This window comes from Dendrobates tinctorius, unplaced genomic scaffold (genome assembly GCF_039654945.1).
Source record: "Dendrobates tinctorius isolate UK_male_01 unplaced genomic scaffold, ASM3965494v1 ptg000062l, whole genome shotgun sequence".
NCBI lineage: Eukaryota > Metazoa > Chordata > Amphibia > Anura > Dendrobatidae > Dendrobates > Dendrobates tinctorius.
In genome coordinates this window covers 4,883-20,176 of record NW_027361730.1, presented here as the reverse complement: position 1 = coordinate 20,176, position 15,294 = coordinate 4,883, and positions in this window count along the sequence as shown.

The following is a 15,294-nucleotide window of genomic DNA, read 5'->3' as shown; positions in this document are numbered from 1 at the left end:
CATGTATAAGCAGAGTGTGGAATCCATAGACTATGCCCCCATACATATGCTGCACAAAAAAAAAAAAAAAAAAAAAAAAAATCACCTCTCGTGGGTCCATCGCCGCTGTCTGTCACTTCTTGTGTCAGTGACTGTTCAGCCAGCAGAGGGGCGGCACACACTAATCACGTCACCGCACCCCCTGCTGCCCAAACACCACTGACACAGGATGCAGCAGAGACAGCGGTGAGCAGCGATGGACCCAGGAGAGGTGAATATCGCTATACTCACCCATCCTGCCGCGGTCTCTGTAGCCTTGCTCGCTTCTCCACTGTCTCCCTTCCTGTCTTCAGCGGTCACGTGGTGCTGCTCATTACAGTCATGAATATGCACATCACTTGGGTATTTCAATTTGGTGGTCGACATTTTTCCTGTCGGCACAGTGGATTGTGTGAATCAAGGACATGCAGACAGAAGTGTATAACAGACATATAGACTAACAAAATGAAAACCAATGCTTGCATGAAAATGTTGAAACTCACACTCAATCTCCTGCTGGATGGATGTCCAATACAGTGGATGGCTGGCAAATCCAGTTGGTTGGTGGGTGGATGTCTGGCTGGCAAATCCAGTGGGTTGGTGGGTATATGGCAAATCCAGTGGCTGTGTGGATGAAATCCAGTCAGTAGCTGCTGTCTTCAGTGTGACAGGATGAATGCCCTCTACCTTTCCTATACAGGGGTGGAGATTGTCAGGTGTCTTTCTAATAATTTGATACTTCATTGAGCATGCTCAGTCCAAAAAAACGGATCTGGCAAAAACCGGATGCCGCTGGATCCGGCGCTCATAGGATACCATTATACAAAAAAACGGATGCCGCCGGATCCGGCAGCAACCGATTTTTAAACACAGAAAAAACGTTACATGCAACTTTTTTCCAGACGCCGGACAGGCGATTTTGACCGGATCCGGCAAAAACCGGACATGCCGCATATGCATCCGGCGATAATGAAACTCTGTGGGTAAAAAACTGGACCCGGTGGCAACAGGCACCGGATCCGGTTTTTACACTTTTCGCCACATCGCGCCTGATGCACAAAAACTGAAGTCTGAAAGTAGCCTTAGTGTAGAGAGGTTGTTCTCTAGCCTTAACGGGGTTGTTCGGGCTTTTCACAATCTCAGTACATATCTGGGCTGCAGAATTATGACAATAAGTAATTTACTTTGTCACTAGTTTGCACGGTTTTCTAGATATTCTGAACAGAACGTCCAAGGGGGGGGGGGGGTGTTATGGCATTGAAATGAGAACTAGTCGTGAGGGCTTCTTCATGTGGACGGGGAGGGCCTGTAGATATGGAGGGTGGGGTTGTTGCTATAGAGGGCATGTTTGGAGTTGAGTAGGAGGTTACGACTAGTTCTCATTTCAATGCCATAACAATCCCCCCTTGGACGTTCTGCTCAGAATATCTAGAAAACCGTGCAAACTAGTGACAGAAAGTAAATTACTTGTCATAATTCTGCAGCCCAGATATGTACTGAGATTATGTGAAAAGCCCGGACAAACCCTTTAAAATTATTAAGTCAAATTTGAGGTCATCTATGAAGGAGGATCTGACGGAGGCAATTCTATTTCTTAGAACAAATTCATAGACTGCACAAATGTTTAGTATGTTTTTGTTGAAAACTGTTTTTTGCCACTTACATAGTTTATTACACAATATACACTATGTAATATCGATTACATATTTACAATTTTAGTTTGTGTTCTAAAGTTGTATTCCAATAAATATATATTATGATCTAAATATCTTGATTATTGTATCATAAAAATGATTAAATGTCTGATGTTCACATTGTACTACAATAAATTTTTCACTTAAATATAAGCAATATATGTGGGAGTCAGAGTCGGTGTAAGGGAAATTGAGGAGTCGGAGTCGCAGGTTTGGCTTACCGACTCCACAGCCCTGGCTAGAACAAAATACAGGCCGGGATCACACATGCAAGAAACTCGGACGAGTCTCGCATGTTAATACCCGGCACTGCTGCCTGCACTCAGGAGCGGAGTGTGCGGCTCCATGTATTGCTATGTGGCCGCACTCTCCGATCCGAGTGCAGGGTATTAACATGCGAGACTCCTCAGAGTTTCTCACAATGTGTGATCCCGGCCTTAAGGCCCCGTTACACAACGATGTCCCAGCGACAGTGGCGTAGCGTGGGGGGCGGCGAGGCAGCAGCAGCAATTCCTCTCCTCTGTGGGAGAACTCATTTCCGCCCAGTCTCCCTGGCTGTGGATGGTGCAGCAGCGCTGGAGGTCTCCTCCTTCCTCCAGTTATGGGGGTGGCTGGGATTGCTGTAGACCAGCCCAGTCTGATGTGTATACACTGGATCCAGGGCAGGGTTTGCTCCATGCTCTCACTCATGCTGGATGTGCCCAGGACAGGAGATGTACAGCCCGGGAACCAAGTCCTCTGCCAGGCTGATGCCCACTCCTGCCCTGCAGGTAAGCTGCCCCCCTGCTGTGCTGGGGGCACTGTGTGGGTGAGGGGCTATAGAGTGCCAGGAAGATATGCTGCAGGGATCTGTGCCCCAGGCAAGGGGAGAGCAGGGCAGCCCTGCTAATCCTATTAGTATGTGCAACGAGTGGAAAACTCGGAGTTTGTTTATTATTTTTAGAAAAAATTCGTAGTTACTTACCGATAACCAGGGCTGTGGAGTCGGTAAGCCACAGTTGCGACTCCGACTCCTGGATTTTATCAGGCTCCGACTCCTTCATAAATGGCCAATTCATTACAAATTTACTGTTGTAAAATATTAAATATCGTGCTTATTCAGTTTCTCACCATCATATAAGTAATCAGACCACTTAGAGCAAAAACTACATTAGAATACAATTAGAATATAGCAAATAACTTTTATAAACTTTTCTAAACTGTAAGTATTTATGCAATAAACACTTTTATGCAGTTAATAAGAAGAAATCTATAAATTTGTCCTCAGAAAAAGTATTGCCTCTGTCAGATCCTCCTTCATGGATGCCCTCAAATCTGATCTAATTATTTTGAGAGCAGAGAACAACCTCTCTACACTAACTTGTGTTGGTGGCAAAGCAGTAACCACTCGGGCAACATCTCTGACAATGTCAGGATACAGAGGAATCGCTTGTTGCACTGTTATTTTTGATGAACGGTCAAATTTCTCAATTTCTTTTAGTGCACATGAAAAATTCTGCTGAAATGTACTGGCTGCGTTCCTTGATGGGGATGACTCTTCTTCTATGCGGGAACGCTTTGCACAGTCCTTGCGATCCAAATATTTTTCGAAATTAAAATTCTTCATCAGTTGATGATGAGGGTGAAGATGTGGCAGGATGACCAAATTCTTCTTGTTCCTCCTGACTGTTCTGCAACCCTTTCATCCTTACTGCTATTTCAAACAGAGCTTCTTTTCCTTTACTTAGCTGTTGATCATCTAGAAGAATCCGATGCATTGGGTCTACATAAACAGCTGCCAAAAGAATGTTATTTTGTAATAGTAGCTCCTCTCTCCGTTTCATTGATGTAGCAATGCCACTTGCAATTAACCCTCCTCTTTGGGACAGGCGAAACATCAGGTTCTTCCACTCCTTTAAGAAAATACCTGGAGTTAAGTCCTCTGCTTGTAATTTTTTAGTCACTGTAAATGGGTGCTCTAGCAATTTTTCCAGCTCAGTCACCTGATTCCACTGACTTTCATTTAGCGTCAGTTGAGGGTTAGCCATGTCTACAAGAAAGGTTTTCAGTTCAACCAAGCACTGAATCATTAAGTAGGTACTGCCCCATCGTGTGGCTTGATCAATAATTGCCCCTTTTCCAGCACGTCTCTTCAAAATTGAGTCAACTTTAGGGGTTCCGGCAACAGTAGCCAATTTTCTCACCTTGCCAATCAGTGCAGCAGCGTGTCCTTCTTGCAGACTGTCTCTTACAGCCAGCTGTAGCGTATGCACAACACAGCGCATGTGATGAATGAAAGAACATATTGACAGTTTCAACAAGATCATCTAAACTATCATGTTGCTGTTCATCTGAAGCAACTTCAGTTTGCTCCTCAGTTACAATACTGTGTTCCTCTATTTCAAAAATTTCTGTGTCTGTGGACCCAGAATGTTCTTCTAGCTGCTGGTCACCATCATTACTCTCATTCATTAGCTTAATAGTACTTATCATATTTGAAGCATTGTCAGTTACGACAGAAAGAACTTGCTCTTTTTTAAGTTCATAGTCTTGCAGAACCTTTTCCACCAAGACCTGGAGAAACTCACTGGTGTGATGAGCTTTGGTGTCTTTTACTGCCAATGTCTTGGTAACTATTTCATTTTTGTCAAACAAATCAGACATTGATGGCAAAATAGTTCACTCTGTGACGTGTGCAGGCATCCATTTTAAGAAACAGAAAGCGTCCCTTGAGAGTTTTTTTAAGTTCTTCCTTTTGTTTAAAAGCTTCTTCGATTACTAATTTTCTAATTCTCTCTCCAGAGAAACACCAAGCTTGCGGGCCATTTCCCCATTCAGACACAAAAGCTGGTCGTGAAAATAATGAAATAGGCACACCATCCTTTACAACAAGCTCTATGATCTGTTTTTTAAATGTATCTACTGTCATTGTCACAGTAACTTTGTCACTGACAAAATATCTTGCAACTGATGGCTGCAAAGTTCTCTGCTCCTTTGTTTGGCTGGAAGAGCTGGGCACTGGTTCATTGGTTTGGATGCAGTCTTTCTCATCCACTGCTTTCAGTACTTCTGGATGAAAGCTCTGTAAATGTCTCTTTAGATTAGAAGCTCTGGTAGGAGCATTTTTATCTTTGCCTGAATATGCACTCATCTTGGCTTCACAGCATTTGTTTTCGTCTGGATCATTTGTCATACACTGACAGACAATGTTTTCTATCTTGAGTGATGGTGAAATGTTCAAATACAGCTGATTTAATGTGATGCTTCTTTGACATTCTCAGGTTTTTAATTCTGCATTCACAATCCAAATGACAAATTGTTTTCCTAAAAACAATTGTACAAAATTATTGCCAGGTTGTACAACTGATATAGTGGTCAGTAATACTGTTATTATTCCTCATGTACTCACAGTTAACTGATGCAAAGTTTGTTGAAAGGATAATACTTCTTACAGTCTTCCTCTTCTGAGTAGCAGGCAGCTGTGAGATGCTTGGAAGACGCACACCTAGTATGATCTAGTCTAGAGGAGGAGCTTTACTACTAAGAATTTGCAACACATTTTCACTTTCAGTTTCATACATTGTAAGTAGGGGGGTTGGGGCAGCATGAGGTTAACCAAGTATAAGATTAGATAAGGGCAGTGGAGAACAGTGACACACAAGTAGTAAGAAATGTCTATCTCCAGCAGAACTGCTTATCACTGTTGTTCATAGTTTGATAGAACATATATATTTGAGTAACATTTATAAAATTCATATGAAAGTTCAATTATGAAATATTAATACATTTTTTTTTTTTTAAAGCTGGAGTCGGAGTCGGTACATTTCTACCGACTCCGACCAAAACTAACTCCGACTCCACCTCCACAGCCCTGCCGATAACGGTATTTCTCTGATCCCATGACGGCACCACGGAGAGAGGGATCCGCCCTCAGGGACAGGAAACCTACAGATGAAAAAAGGCAGTACCTCTCTCCCACATCAGTTGGTTCACAGGACTCTCAGCTGCAACTCAAACTGTTATAAAAAAAAAAAAACAACATTAATCAAATTAAGCTTAACAAAGGCACCGCGTGGCTAAGTACTAACGCTAACTAAGGCTACTTTCACACCTCCGGTTTTAGTGATCCAGCGCCTTGCGGTGAAAAGCCGTAGTGTCGGAAGCGGCGTGGAGCGCAGACACTGGATGTGAGTGTACGGCCGGACCCGGTGTCGCGGAGATTTAAAGGAGGCAGAGCGCAAAGAGGGTGACAGACGCAGAGACAGAGACAGATCACCTATGGGGTTAAAAGACAACGTGCCCGGGCATGCGCAGTGCTGAAAACCGTTCCGGCGCTGTGAAAAAACGTTACAGGGAACGTTTTTTGCACACGCCGGATGGCGCATTTTTCCCGTTTCCGGCAGAAACCTGACACGCCGCATGGCCATCCGGCACGATGCGGCGATAATGACAGTCAATGAGGAAAAAAACGGATCCGGTGCCAGATCAGGTTTTTTACATTTTCGCTGCATCGTGCCGGATTCCAGAAAACGGATCTGTGAAAGTAGCCTAACTCACTCTTATGTGCACACCTGTGTGTGTGAAAGGGAGGGGATGTACGGGTGCCGTCATGGGATCAGAGAAATACCGTTATCGGTAAGTAACGAGTTTCTCTTTCCCCCCCATGACACCACGGAGAGAGGGAGGGACCACCGCCTCCAGAACCCTTTTCCCAAAGGTGAGATCTGAAGAGGAGGTCAAGTCTAGACGGTAATGTTTGAAAAATGTAGAGGGGGAAGACCAAGTGGCAGCTCTACATATCTGATCTATTGAAGGGCCAGCTTTCTCTGCCCAGGATGATGCCACTGCCCTGGTTGAGTGGGCCCTTACGTCCTCCGGTATGGCTGCCCCGTAAGAGGAGTAGGATAGGGTGATTGCTTCTCTTACCCACCTCACCAGTGTGGCCTTTGATGCTTTTTGACCCTTCCGAGGACCCTGAAAGCAAACAGAGCCCTATCCTTCCTAAATTCCCTCGTGGTTGTTAAATATTGGACCAGGCATCTTTTTACATTTAAAGTGTGCAACACCTCTTCTGTTTTGTTTTTGGGATTGGGGCAGAAAGAGGGTAGGGATATTTCCTGGGTCCTATGAAACTGACGACACCTTGGGGAGATATGCTGGGTTGGTTTTAAGAATTACCCTATCATCCAGAATTTGCGTGAAGGGTGCGTGGGCAGACAGAGCTTGCATGTCACTAATACGGCAGGCAGAAGTTAAGGCTACGAGGGGGGGGGGGAAAGTCTTAATTGACAATATTTTTAAGGGAGCCTCCGCTAGGGGTTCGAAGGGAGATTTGGTTACTGCGTTTAGCACCAGGATTAGATCCTAGGGGGGGGGGGTGTAGATGGATCGGCCTGGACCTACTTTCTTCTTTGAGGTCCTGGCGCCCTTAAGGGAGTCTTCGATCTGAGTTTTTATTAATGCTTTGAGGTCTAAGGCAAACCCCGGGGATTCCTCTTGTATTGTCTGCTCTATGCAAGCCGCACAGAGCTTTTTCTCCCATTTAGGGGGTAGCTCCTCCGTGCATATAGCACATACCACGTGTTTATATTTGGTAGTGCATTTACGTCCCTGAAAAAGAAAAATTAATAGTCTTAATAGTCGCAAATTAGCAGACAGCATTCACAGAGATCACTCACCCTCCTGTGGAACGAACGATACTGTCTCGGGCGTAGGGATCATCTCCACTGCTGAATCCACTTCTGGCTGTGCTGCCATGGTGGAGCTTTGGCTGCGCCACGATCTCGTGTGACCGCTGCTGCTGCGCTGCTGGGAAGAGTCGCGCTGGCGCTGTTGGTGCTGTTCCTGCGTTTGCTGTGGTCCCTGCTTCGGGGACCGCCTCCGTATCTCCTTCTGCAGTTTCCCACTCATGGTGACCGATTCCTTCTCTTTCAGCGTGCTTTTTAAAGCCTTATTTTTTAATTTTTATTTTTTTAAAATTTCACGCCGCCCCCTTCCCAGGGATCCCTGCGCCCCGCCGGAAGTACCTCGGCTCGCCGGAAGTCTCGCACATGCGCACCGCACGATCACCCAGCGGTGCACTGCGGTTCCCTTTCCCTTAAGGGAGTTGACATGGCGCGCGCCCCCATCCTCCTGTGTACCGCGCGTCCGGCGCCGGTTTCCTGCGGCCTCCCGGCGCTGCACACCTGGCTCCGGTGGCCGCCGCCCCCGCTGTGTGTTGCAGAGGCTTGTCCGCTTCTCGGCTCTCAGTGGCCCCCCTCCGTCCCGGGTATGGCAGGCTCTGCTGTATGGCCCTTGGTGACTGCCGCCACCTGCCCGGCCCCTCAGATCGGCTGGGCTCTCCTGTAGTGACCGCCGTCACTATACTGCAGGAGGCCCCCCCTTTTTTTTTTTTTTTTTCCTCCTTTTTTCTTCCTCTTTTCCCCGGGATCTGCAGACTTCCTGGATTCTTCACTGCCTCTCCCCACTCACCCTCAAGGCCCGCCGACCCCGATGGTGGTGCTTCGGGGGAGGGGGGGGGGGATCCTGTTTAAGGCCTCGACCCAGCCGAGGCAGGGAGCCCCGCTGCCTTATTTCCGGTCTGGATCGGTCCCCGGAATCCTGCGACGACTTCCAGGTACGTGCTGTAGGTTCCCAGTCAGGGACAGAAAACCAACTGATGTGGGAGAGAGGTACCGCCTTTTTCATCTGTAGGTTTCCTGTCCCTGAGGGCGGATCCCTCTCTCCGTGGTGCCGTCATGGGGGAAAGAGAAAACTGCTTCACCAGGCTGCATGCCCTCTGTGTGTGTGATCCCTGCCAAGAGGTTCTGCAGCAGCTGCTCAGAGCTTATAATAGTGATGTGGTTATGCACAGATATAGGTTGGGTTTGTCATATAACTGCATGCTGTACAAGCAGTGAAGCAATTGCATTGTAAGCACTTCCCCATTCCACATCTTGTAGCCCAATTTAGGAGCCTAAATTTTCCATACCCGTACGACTGATTTCCTTACACCCCTTGTGCATGTCGTACAGCTGGCGGTTGATAACTGCTGAGAACTGAGGGGAAAAAAAAAAAGAAAGATTGCCAGGGAATTGCTCACAATGCAATTGCTTGATATATATAGTAGGACCCAATGCAAAAAAAATTGCCTTATGTGACAATGAGCGAGTTATGCCAAATGACAAACTTGGCTCTGCTACATCTGTAAGAAAGCTGAATGAATTTAAGCAAAAGCATTATAAATGCAGAATGGTCAAATTGCTGGATGAGCTTCCTGGATGCCCTGGTGCCGGTGTTTGCGCTGTCACGCTACTGCGCACCAGGACGTACAGCAACGCGACCATCAGGTTTTGGATTTATTTTTTTCTTCTGTGATATTTTATTGGATTGTTTCATTACAGACAGGGTTTCGCTTTTAAACCACCTTTACTGTGGACCGCCAGATATTTGTGGTATTAGTACACAAACATCTTTAATCCACAGCTCTTGCTAATACATGGGGGTCCTGGACAGGTGACCCCCTTGCAATGACGGGTATACAGGGTTTATCTTCATGAGACATTTATTTTGGTTTCCTTTCTGTGGTAGCATCATGGTTGGCACTTGCTATGTGGTGGGGGCCCTCTGTGTGGCGCTGTTTGGTGGGAGGCCTTCTGTGTGACGCTATAGGTGGGGCCCCCAGCCCCTTATGGATTATCAACGACCAAAGGGGCGGCAAATTTTTCGACCGCCCCAAACAGTTGCTACAGCCCAGCGATCCCACCAACGATGCGACCTGATGGGATCGCTGGGACATAGGCTGATTGCTGGTGAGCTGTCACAAGACAGCCCCTCCAGCGATCAGGACCAGCGACGCTGGACGCTGGTCTCTCGCTGCCACATGCAGCGATGCGCGCTGGCCAGTGATCGAAAAACGGCCCAGGCCGATGCTGCACGATCAGTGATAACCAGCAGGGGGGCCGGTCACTGATCCCCGTCACACACAGCGTTCTCGCTGGTGAGATCGCTGATGTGTCACAAAATCAGCGCTCTCGCTAGCGAGATCGCTGTGTGTGACGGGGCCTTTAAAGTGTAAATTGTATCATTTTCTCGCTCACTTAAGTGGCAACTTTTAACACTTTGCTCACATGTGTGTTCTTAATTTATGCGCCCTCATAAAAGCAAAATAAATACAATGGTGGATTTGTCCCATAAAGAACCAAACATTGCCTATGATGAGGTCCCTGGGCACTTTAGACTGAAAAAATTTGCAGCATAATTTAGTGCTAGCACAGTAGAGGCAATGTCTACAAACCTCATATACACTTTTTAAAATTTGCAGATTTGTAAACGTTTTCCCCAGAATCAGCTCAGATTTCACTCTTTGCGATAGAAAGGTAGAACATTGCACGCACAAAACAGGCAGCGATAACACATGCAACAAACATTTTACTGCTGAAAAACTGTAGATATTTCATTTCTAAGTGAACCTACCATAAAGACAGTACCACACACACTGTTTATAAACTTTTGTAAAGACACCATAGGATATTTCACACGTCATTAACCCGTTAAAAGCCGAGCCACTGCAAATTTTTGCAACAGTGTCATGTGAGGGCTTTGTTTCTTGCAGGATGAGTTGAGGCTTTTATCGGTACCATTTTCAGGTAGACACGATTATTTTGATCACTTTCTATTCTGATTTTTGGGAGGCATAATGAACAGACAGGGATTGAGGAATTTTTATTTTTATTTTTTTTAGGGGGGGGGGGGGCGTTAACGCCATTTCTCATTTGGTAAAATTGATCAGTTTTATTATTCGGGTCACTACGATTATATCTCATTTATGTACTTTATATTTTTGCGCTTTTACACAATAAAAATTTACAGAGAAAATTTTTGCAGCGATTTTTTTCTGAGACCTATAACTTAATTTTCCCGCTGACGGAGCTGTATGGCAGCTTGTTTTCTGTGGGACAAGATGACGTTTTCAGCCATACCCTCCATTTACATTAGTCTGATCGCATTATATATATATATATATATATATATATATATATATATATATATATATATATATATATATATATATATATATATATATATATATATATATATATACACACATATATATACATATATATACACACACACCGACCACTGAAGCTGTTCTAACTAGTGACTTTCATAGAGCAGGACCTTCTGGACACGGCAATACCAAATGTGTACTTTTGTTTATTTTTTCGCATTAAAAGTGTATTGATATAATTATGTAATTTTCATTTATAATTTATTCGGTCGTCCATGACAGCACCACCTGAGAGAGGGGATCCGCCCTCCAGGAACAGGAAATCCTACAGATACATAAGGGTGACGTCCAGGGGCGCTGTGTGTCGGGCGCCGCCATGGCGCTGGGGACCTCCTCGTGCGCGCCCAGACCGGGGGGTGCGGCGGGGCCGGCAGCGCTGTTGGTCTGCGCGTCCTCGCACGAGTCCGGACCGGAAGGGACGCGGCGGGGGGCGGGGCTGGGGGGCCTGCGCGCCCGGCCTGGAGGTGACGCTGCGGGGCCGGTGGCGCTGGTGGCCTGCGCTTCCTCTCCTGCGCCTAGACCGGATATGGCACGAAGGGGGCGGGGCCAGCGGCGACAGACCGGAAGTCGGGTCCCGGCGTTTTCCTCTCTCCCCGTGTGTCGCCGGGCATGGCGGCGCCGGCATGCAGAGAGAGGGACGTCGGGGGGAAAAGGGGGGGGGGGCAAAAAAGGTACTGACGAGCGGCTTCAGCTTGGATGCAGGATGGACGAGCAGGAAGCGCCCGTGCCCCAGCTGGACAAAGAGCAGGAACGTACCTCAGAGGGGTCCCAAACCAGCTCCCAACAAAAGAAGAAACGAACTGGACAATCCGGCCATAGAAGTTCCTCCAGGCCAAAGGATCCAGCTCGCCCCCCCCGTGATCCGGTACCTACGCCTTCTGCTCAGGGTAAGAGATCTTTGTGAATGTGCCCTGACGCGGTGTCCCCCTTATGTTTTTCCTCCAATAGGGGAAGAAGTGTACTGACAAGGCAAAAAACAGGGAATTCGCCCTTTGTAAATGCCTAAGGGAAATCAGAGCGGAGGTTCAAGCCCTTAAATCCGTACCCCAGGGGGAGTCGTCTAGGAGGAGAAAGAGGGCAAGCTTCTCAGAGTCAGGCTCTTCAGCAGACCCTAGAGGGAACGAAGACTCCTCAGAACCCTCCACATCCGCGTCCTCTTCAGAGGAAGACGCCAGCCGTTTCTGCATAGGTCTTGACCAAGTGGACAAACTAGTCAAGGCAGTCAGGGCTACCATGGGGGTAACAGACGCCAGACCTGAACGGTCAGCACAGGACCTAATGTTTGGGAGTTTAGACCCCAAGAAACGCAAGTCGTTCCCGTTAAATGACAAGGTCCAAAGTTTGATTAATAGAGAATGGAGGAAACCAGAAAGGAAAGGCTCCCTACCACCAGCCTTTAATCGGCGATATCACTTTGAGGACCCTGTGGTGAATAAGTGGGACAAAGCCCCGAAATTGGATGCAGCAGTAGCTAAAGCATCCAAGAAATCCACTATTCCCTTTGATGACATGGTCTCTTTGAAGCATCCGCTGGATAAAAAGGCGGACTCCTACTTGAAAGGCACATGGGAAATGTCGGCTGGCGCCCTGAGACTGGCGGTCGCAGCTACCTGCACGGCCAGATCTATGATGGTTTGGCTGGACCAATTGGAAACACAGCTAGTAGACAGAGCCTCGAGGGAATCTCTCTTAAAAACCCTACCTACCATCCAGGATGCGGCAGACTTTTTAGCCGACGCTTCAGCAGACTCTGCGAGGATGGCGGCCAAGGCCGCAGGGCTATCGAATGCAGCCCGACGGTCTATATGGCTGAAATGCTGGCCCGGGGATATCCAGGCCAGATCCCAGCTTTGCGCCATCCCATGTGAGGGAGAATATCTATTTGGATCAGTCCTAGATGAACTCCTGGAGAAGGCTGGCAATGATAAAAAGAAATTCCCTTCCCTACCCACCACTTCCTATAGCCGTCCCTTTGCTAGGAAGAGATTTTTTCGCAGGAGGTCGTCCAGGGACCGGGGCAGATGGGAAGAAAAGAAAAGGTACCGGTTTTATGTTTGGAGGAGGACGCCAAGAAGCATCCCGTGAGTCCAAGAAACCTCCCCAATGACTAGAGGCGCCGGTGGGAGGTAGGCTATCAGCCTTCTAGTCAGCCTGGTCTACTCAGCCTGGTCGCGGATCTCGAACAGTAACTGGATCCTGGGGTTGGTGGCCGCAGGCCTAAAGCTCGAATTTGCCCGTGTCCCCCACAGCAGCTTTAGAGCCACTCCGCTTAGGTCTTCCTTGGCGGAACAGACTGCCCTAGAAACCGAAGTTATTGAACTATGCCAGAAGGGGGTACTGATAAAGGTACCAGAGGCAGAGAAGGGCGAAGGCTTCTACTTCCCCCCCCCCCCCCTATTTTTGGTCCATAAACCGGATAATTCCTACAGGACTATAATCTAAAGGCGCTTAACAGATACCTAGTCATTCGACCTTTTAAAATGGAAACGATCAGCTCCACAATAAAGTTGCTGTTTGAAAATTGTTTTATGGTGGTATTGGATTTAAAGGACGTTTATTACCATATACCCATCTATGCGTCTCATCAGCGTTTCCTTAAAGTGGCAGTTCATTTGGAGGGGTCGTTACAGCATTTCCAATATGTCGCCCTTCCCTTTGGTATAGCAGTTGCCCCCCGGGTGTTCACTAAAGTTATAGCGGAGGTTATGGCCCATCTGCGGGAGGCAGACATCCTAGTAATCCCCTACCTGGATGACTTCCTTATTGTAGGAAAGCAGCAGTCCACTGTCTGGATCAATTGCAGAAAGCAAAATTGGCTTTGGAAAGGTTAGGGTGGCTATTAAACATCAAGAAATCCTGTCTACAGCCCATGAAGGTCCAGCAGTTCTTGGGCTTAATCCTTGATTCGCAGAATCAGGAATGCCATCTTCCTCCCAAAAAATTGGTCTGCCTACGTCAGCAGGTCTTAAACGCCTCCAATAACCCCACCATGTCTCTCAGGAAGGCGATGTCCCTCCTGGGTTCTCTCTCATCCTGCATCCCCGCGGTCCGGTGGGCCCAGTTCCACACAAGGGTGCTACAGAGCGAGGTCTTACGCCACCAAAAAAATCCTGGGCGGGTATCTAGAAGGCTGGTTGACTCTGTCCCAAAAGACATTGAAATCCTTTGAGTGGTGGCTAGACAATAATCTAGCCAGAGGGGTACCCTGGGAATATAACATAACCCGGGTAGTCACCACAGACGCAAACCCTACGGGTTGGGGGGCCCACATGGGGGGGGGGGGGGAGCCTTGATTCAGGATGTATGGGATAGTCATCAGTTGGAAATGTCCTCCAACCTGAAAGAACTAACAGCCGTAGAGCAGGCAGTTAACCTTCTTGTGCATCTACAGGGGCACCATGTTCGTGTATTCTCCGACTATCAGGTCACTGTGGCTTACATCAACCACCAAGGCGGCACTCGGTCCAAGCCCCCCTGATGGAGGTAGCAGAACGGCTGTTCCAGTGGGCAGAGCAACATCTCCTGTCTTTAACAGCTCTGCACATAAAAGGAAAGGAAAACACCACAGCAGACTTCCTAAGCCGCAACCTCCTAAAGCAAGGAGAATGGTCCTTAAAAGCATCCATCTTCAACCAGATAGTACAAAAATGGGGACTGCCAGAAGTGGACCTCTTCGCCACCAGAGAGAACAGGAAGGTGCTGCGGTTCTGCTCCCTGAATCCCAGGGAGAACCCTCTGGCAGTAGATTCTCTTCTAATCAAATGGGACTTCAGGCTAGCATACGCCTTCCCTCCCCTGGCTCTACTACCCCTGGTGATGAGGAAAGTCAGGAAGGACAAAGCAAAGATTATAGTTATCGCTGCGTTTGGGCCCAGGAGGGCATGGTTCTCATGCCTGAGGACCATGTCGGTATCCGACCCTTGGGTCCTACCCAACATCCCAGACCTACTGTCCCAGGGCCTAGTTTACCATCCTCAGGTAGCTGGCCTACATCTGATGATGTGGATTTTGAACGGGCACTACTGAAAGAGAAAGGTTTTTCCCCGGCCCTAATTAACACGCTGCTTAGAAGCAGAAAGCCGGTTACAACAAAAATCTACGTGAGGATCTGGAAAAAATTCCTTCACACCACAGGGGTAGTAGCCAGACAGTTCACTCCCATAACGCAGATCTTAGAGTTCTTGCGAAAAGGTCTGGATATGGGACTCTCCACCAGCACCCTAAAGGTACAGGTGTCAGCTCTTGGGGCACTGTTCAACTTCAACATCGCCAGCAACCATTGGATCAATAGGTTTATTAAAGCAACAGGCAGGTCCAGACCGATAGTGAGGAACAAATTTATGCCATGGGATCTAAACCTAGTTCTTACGGCCATGACGGAGGCCCCGTTTGAACCTATATCATCAGCTTCCACGAGAAACCTATCCCTTAGGCTGGAGTCACACTAACCAGCGCAAAATACGCTCCGTAGTTTACATGCGTAATACGGATGAATGACCCCTAAATAGTGCTCCGTAGGTCATCCGTAAGCCAGGTGCGGTCGCGTATTTTGCG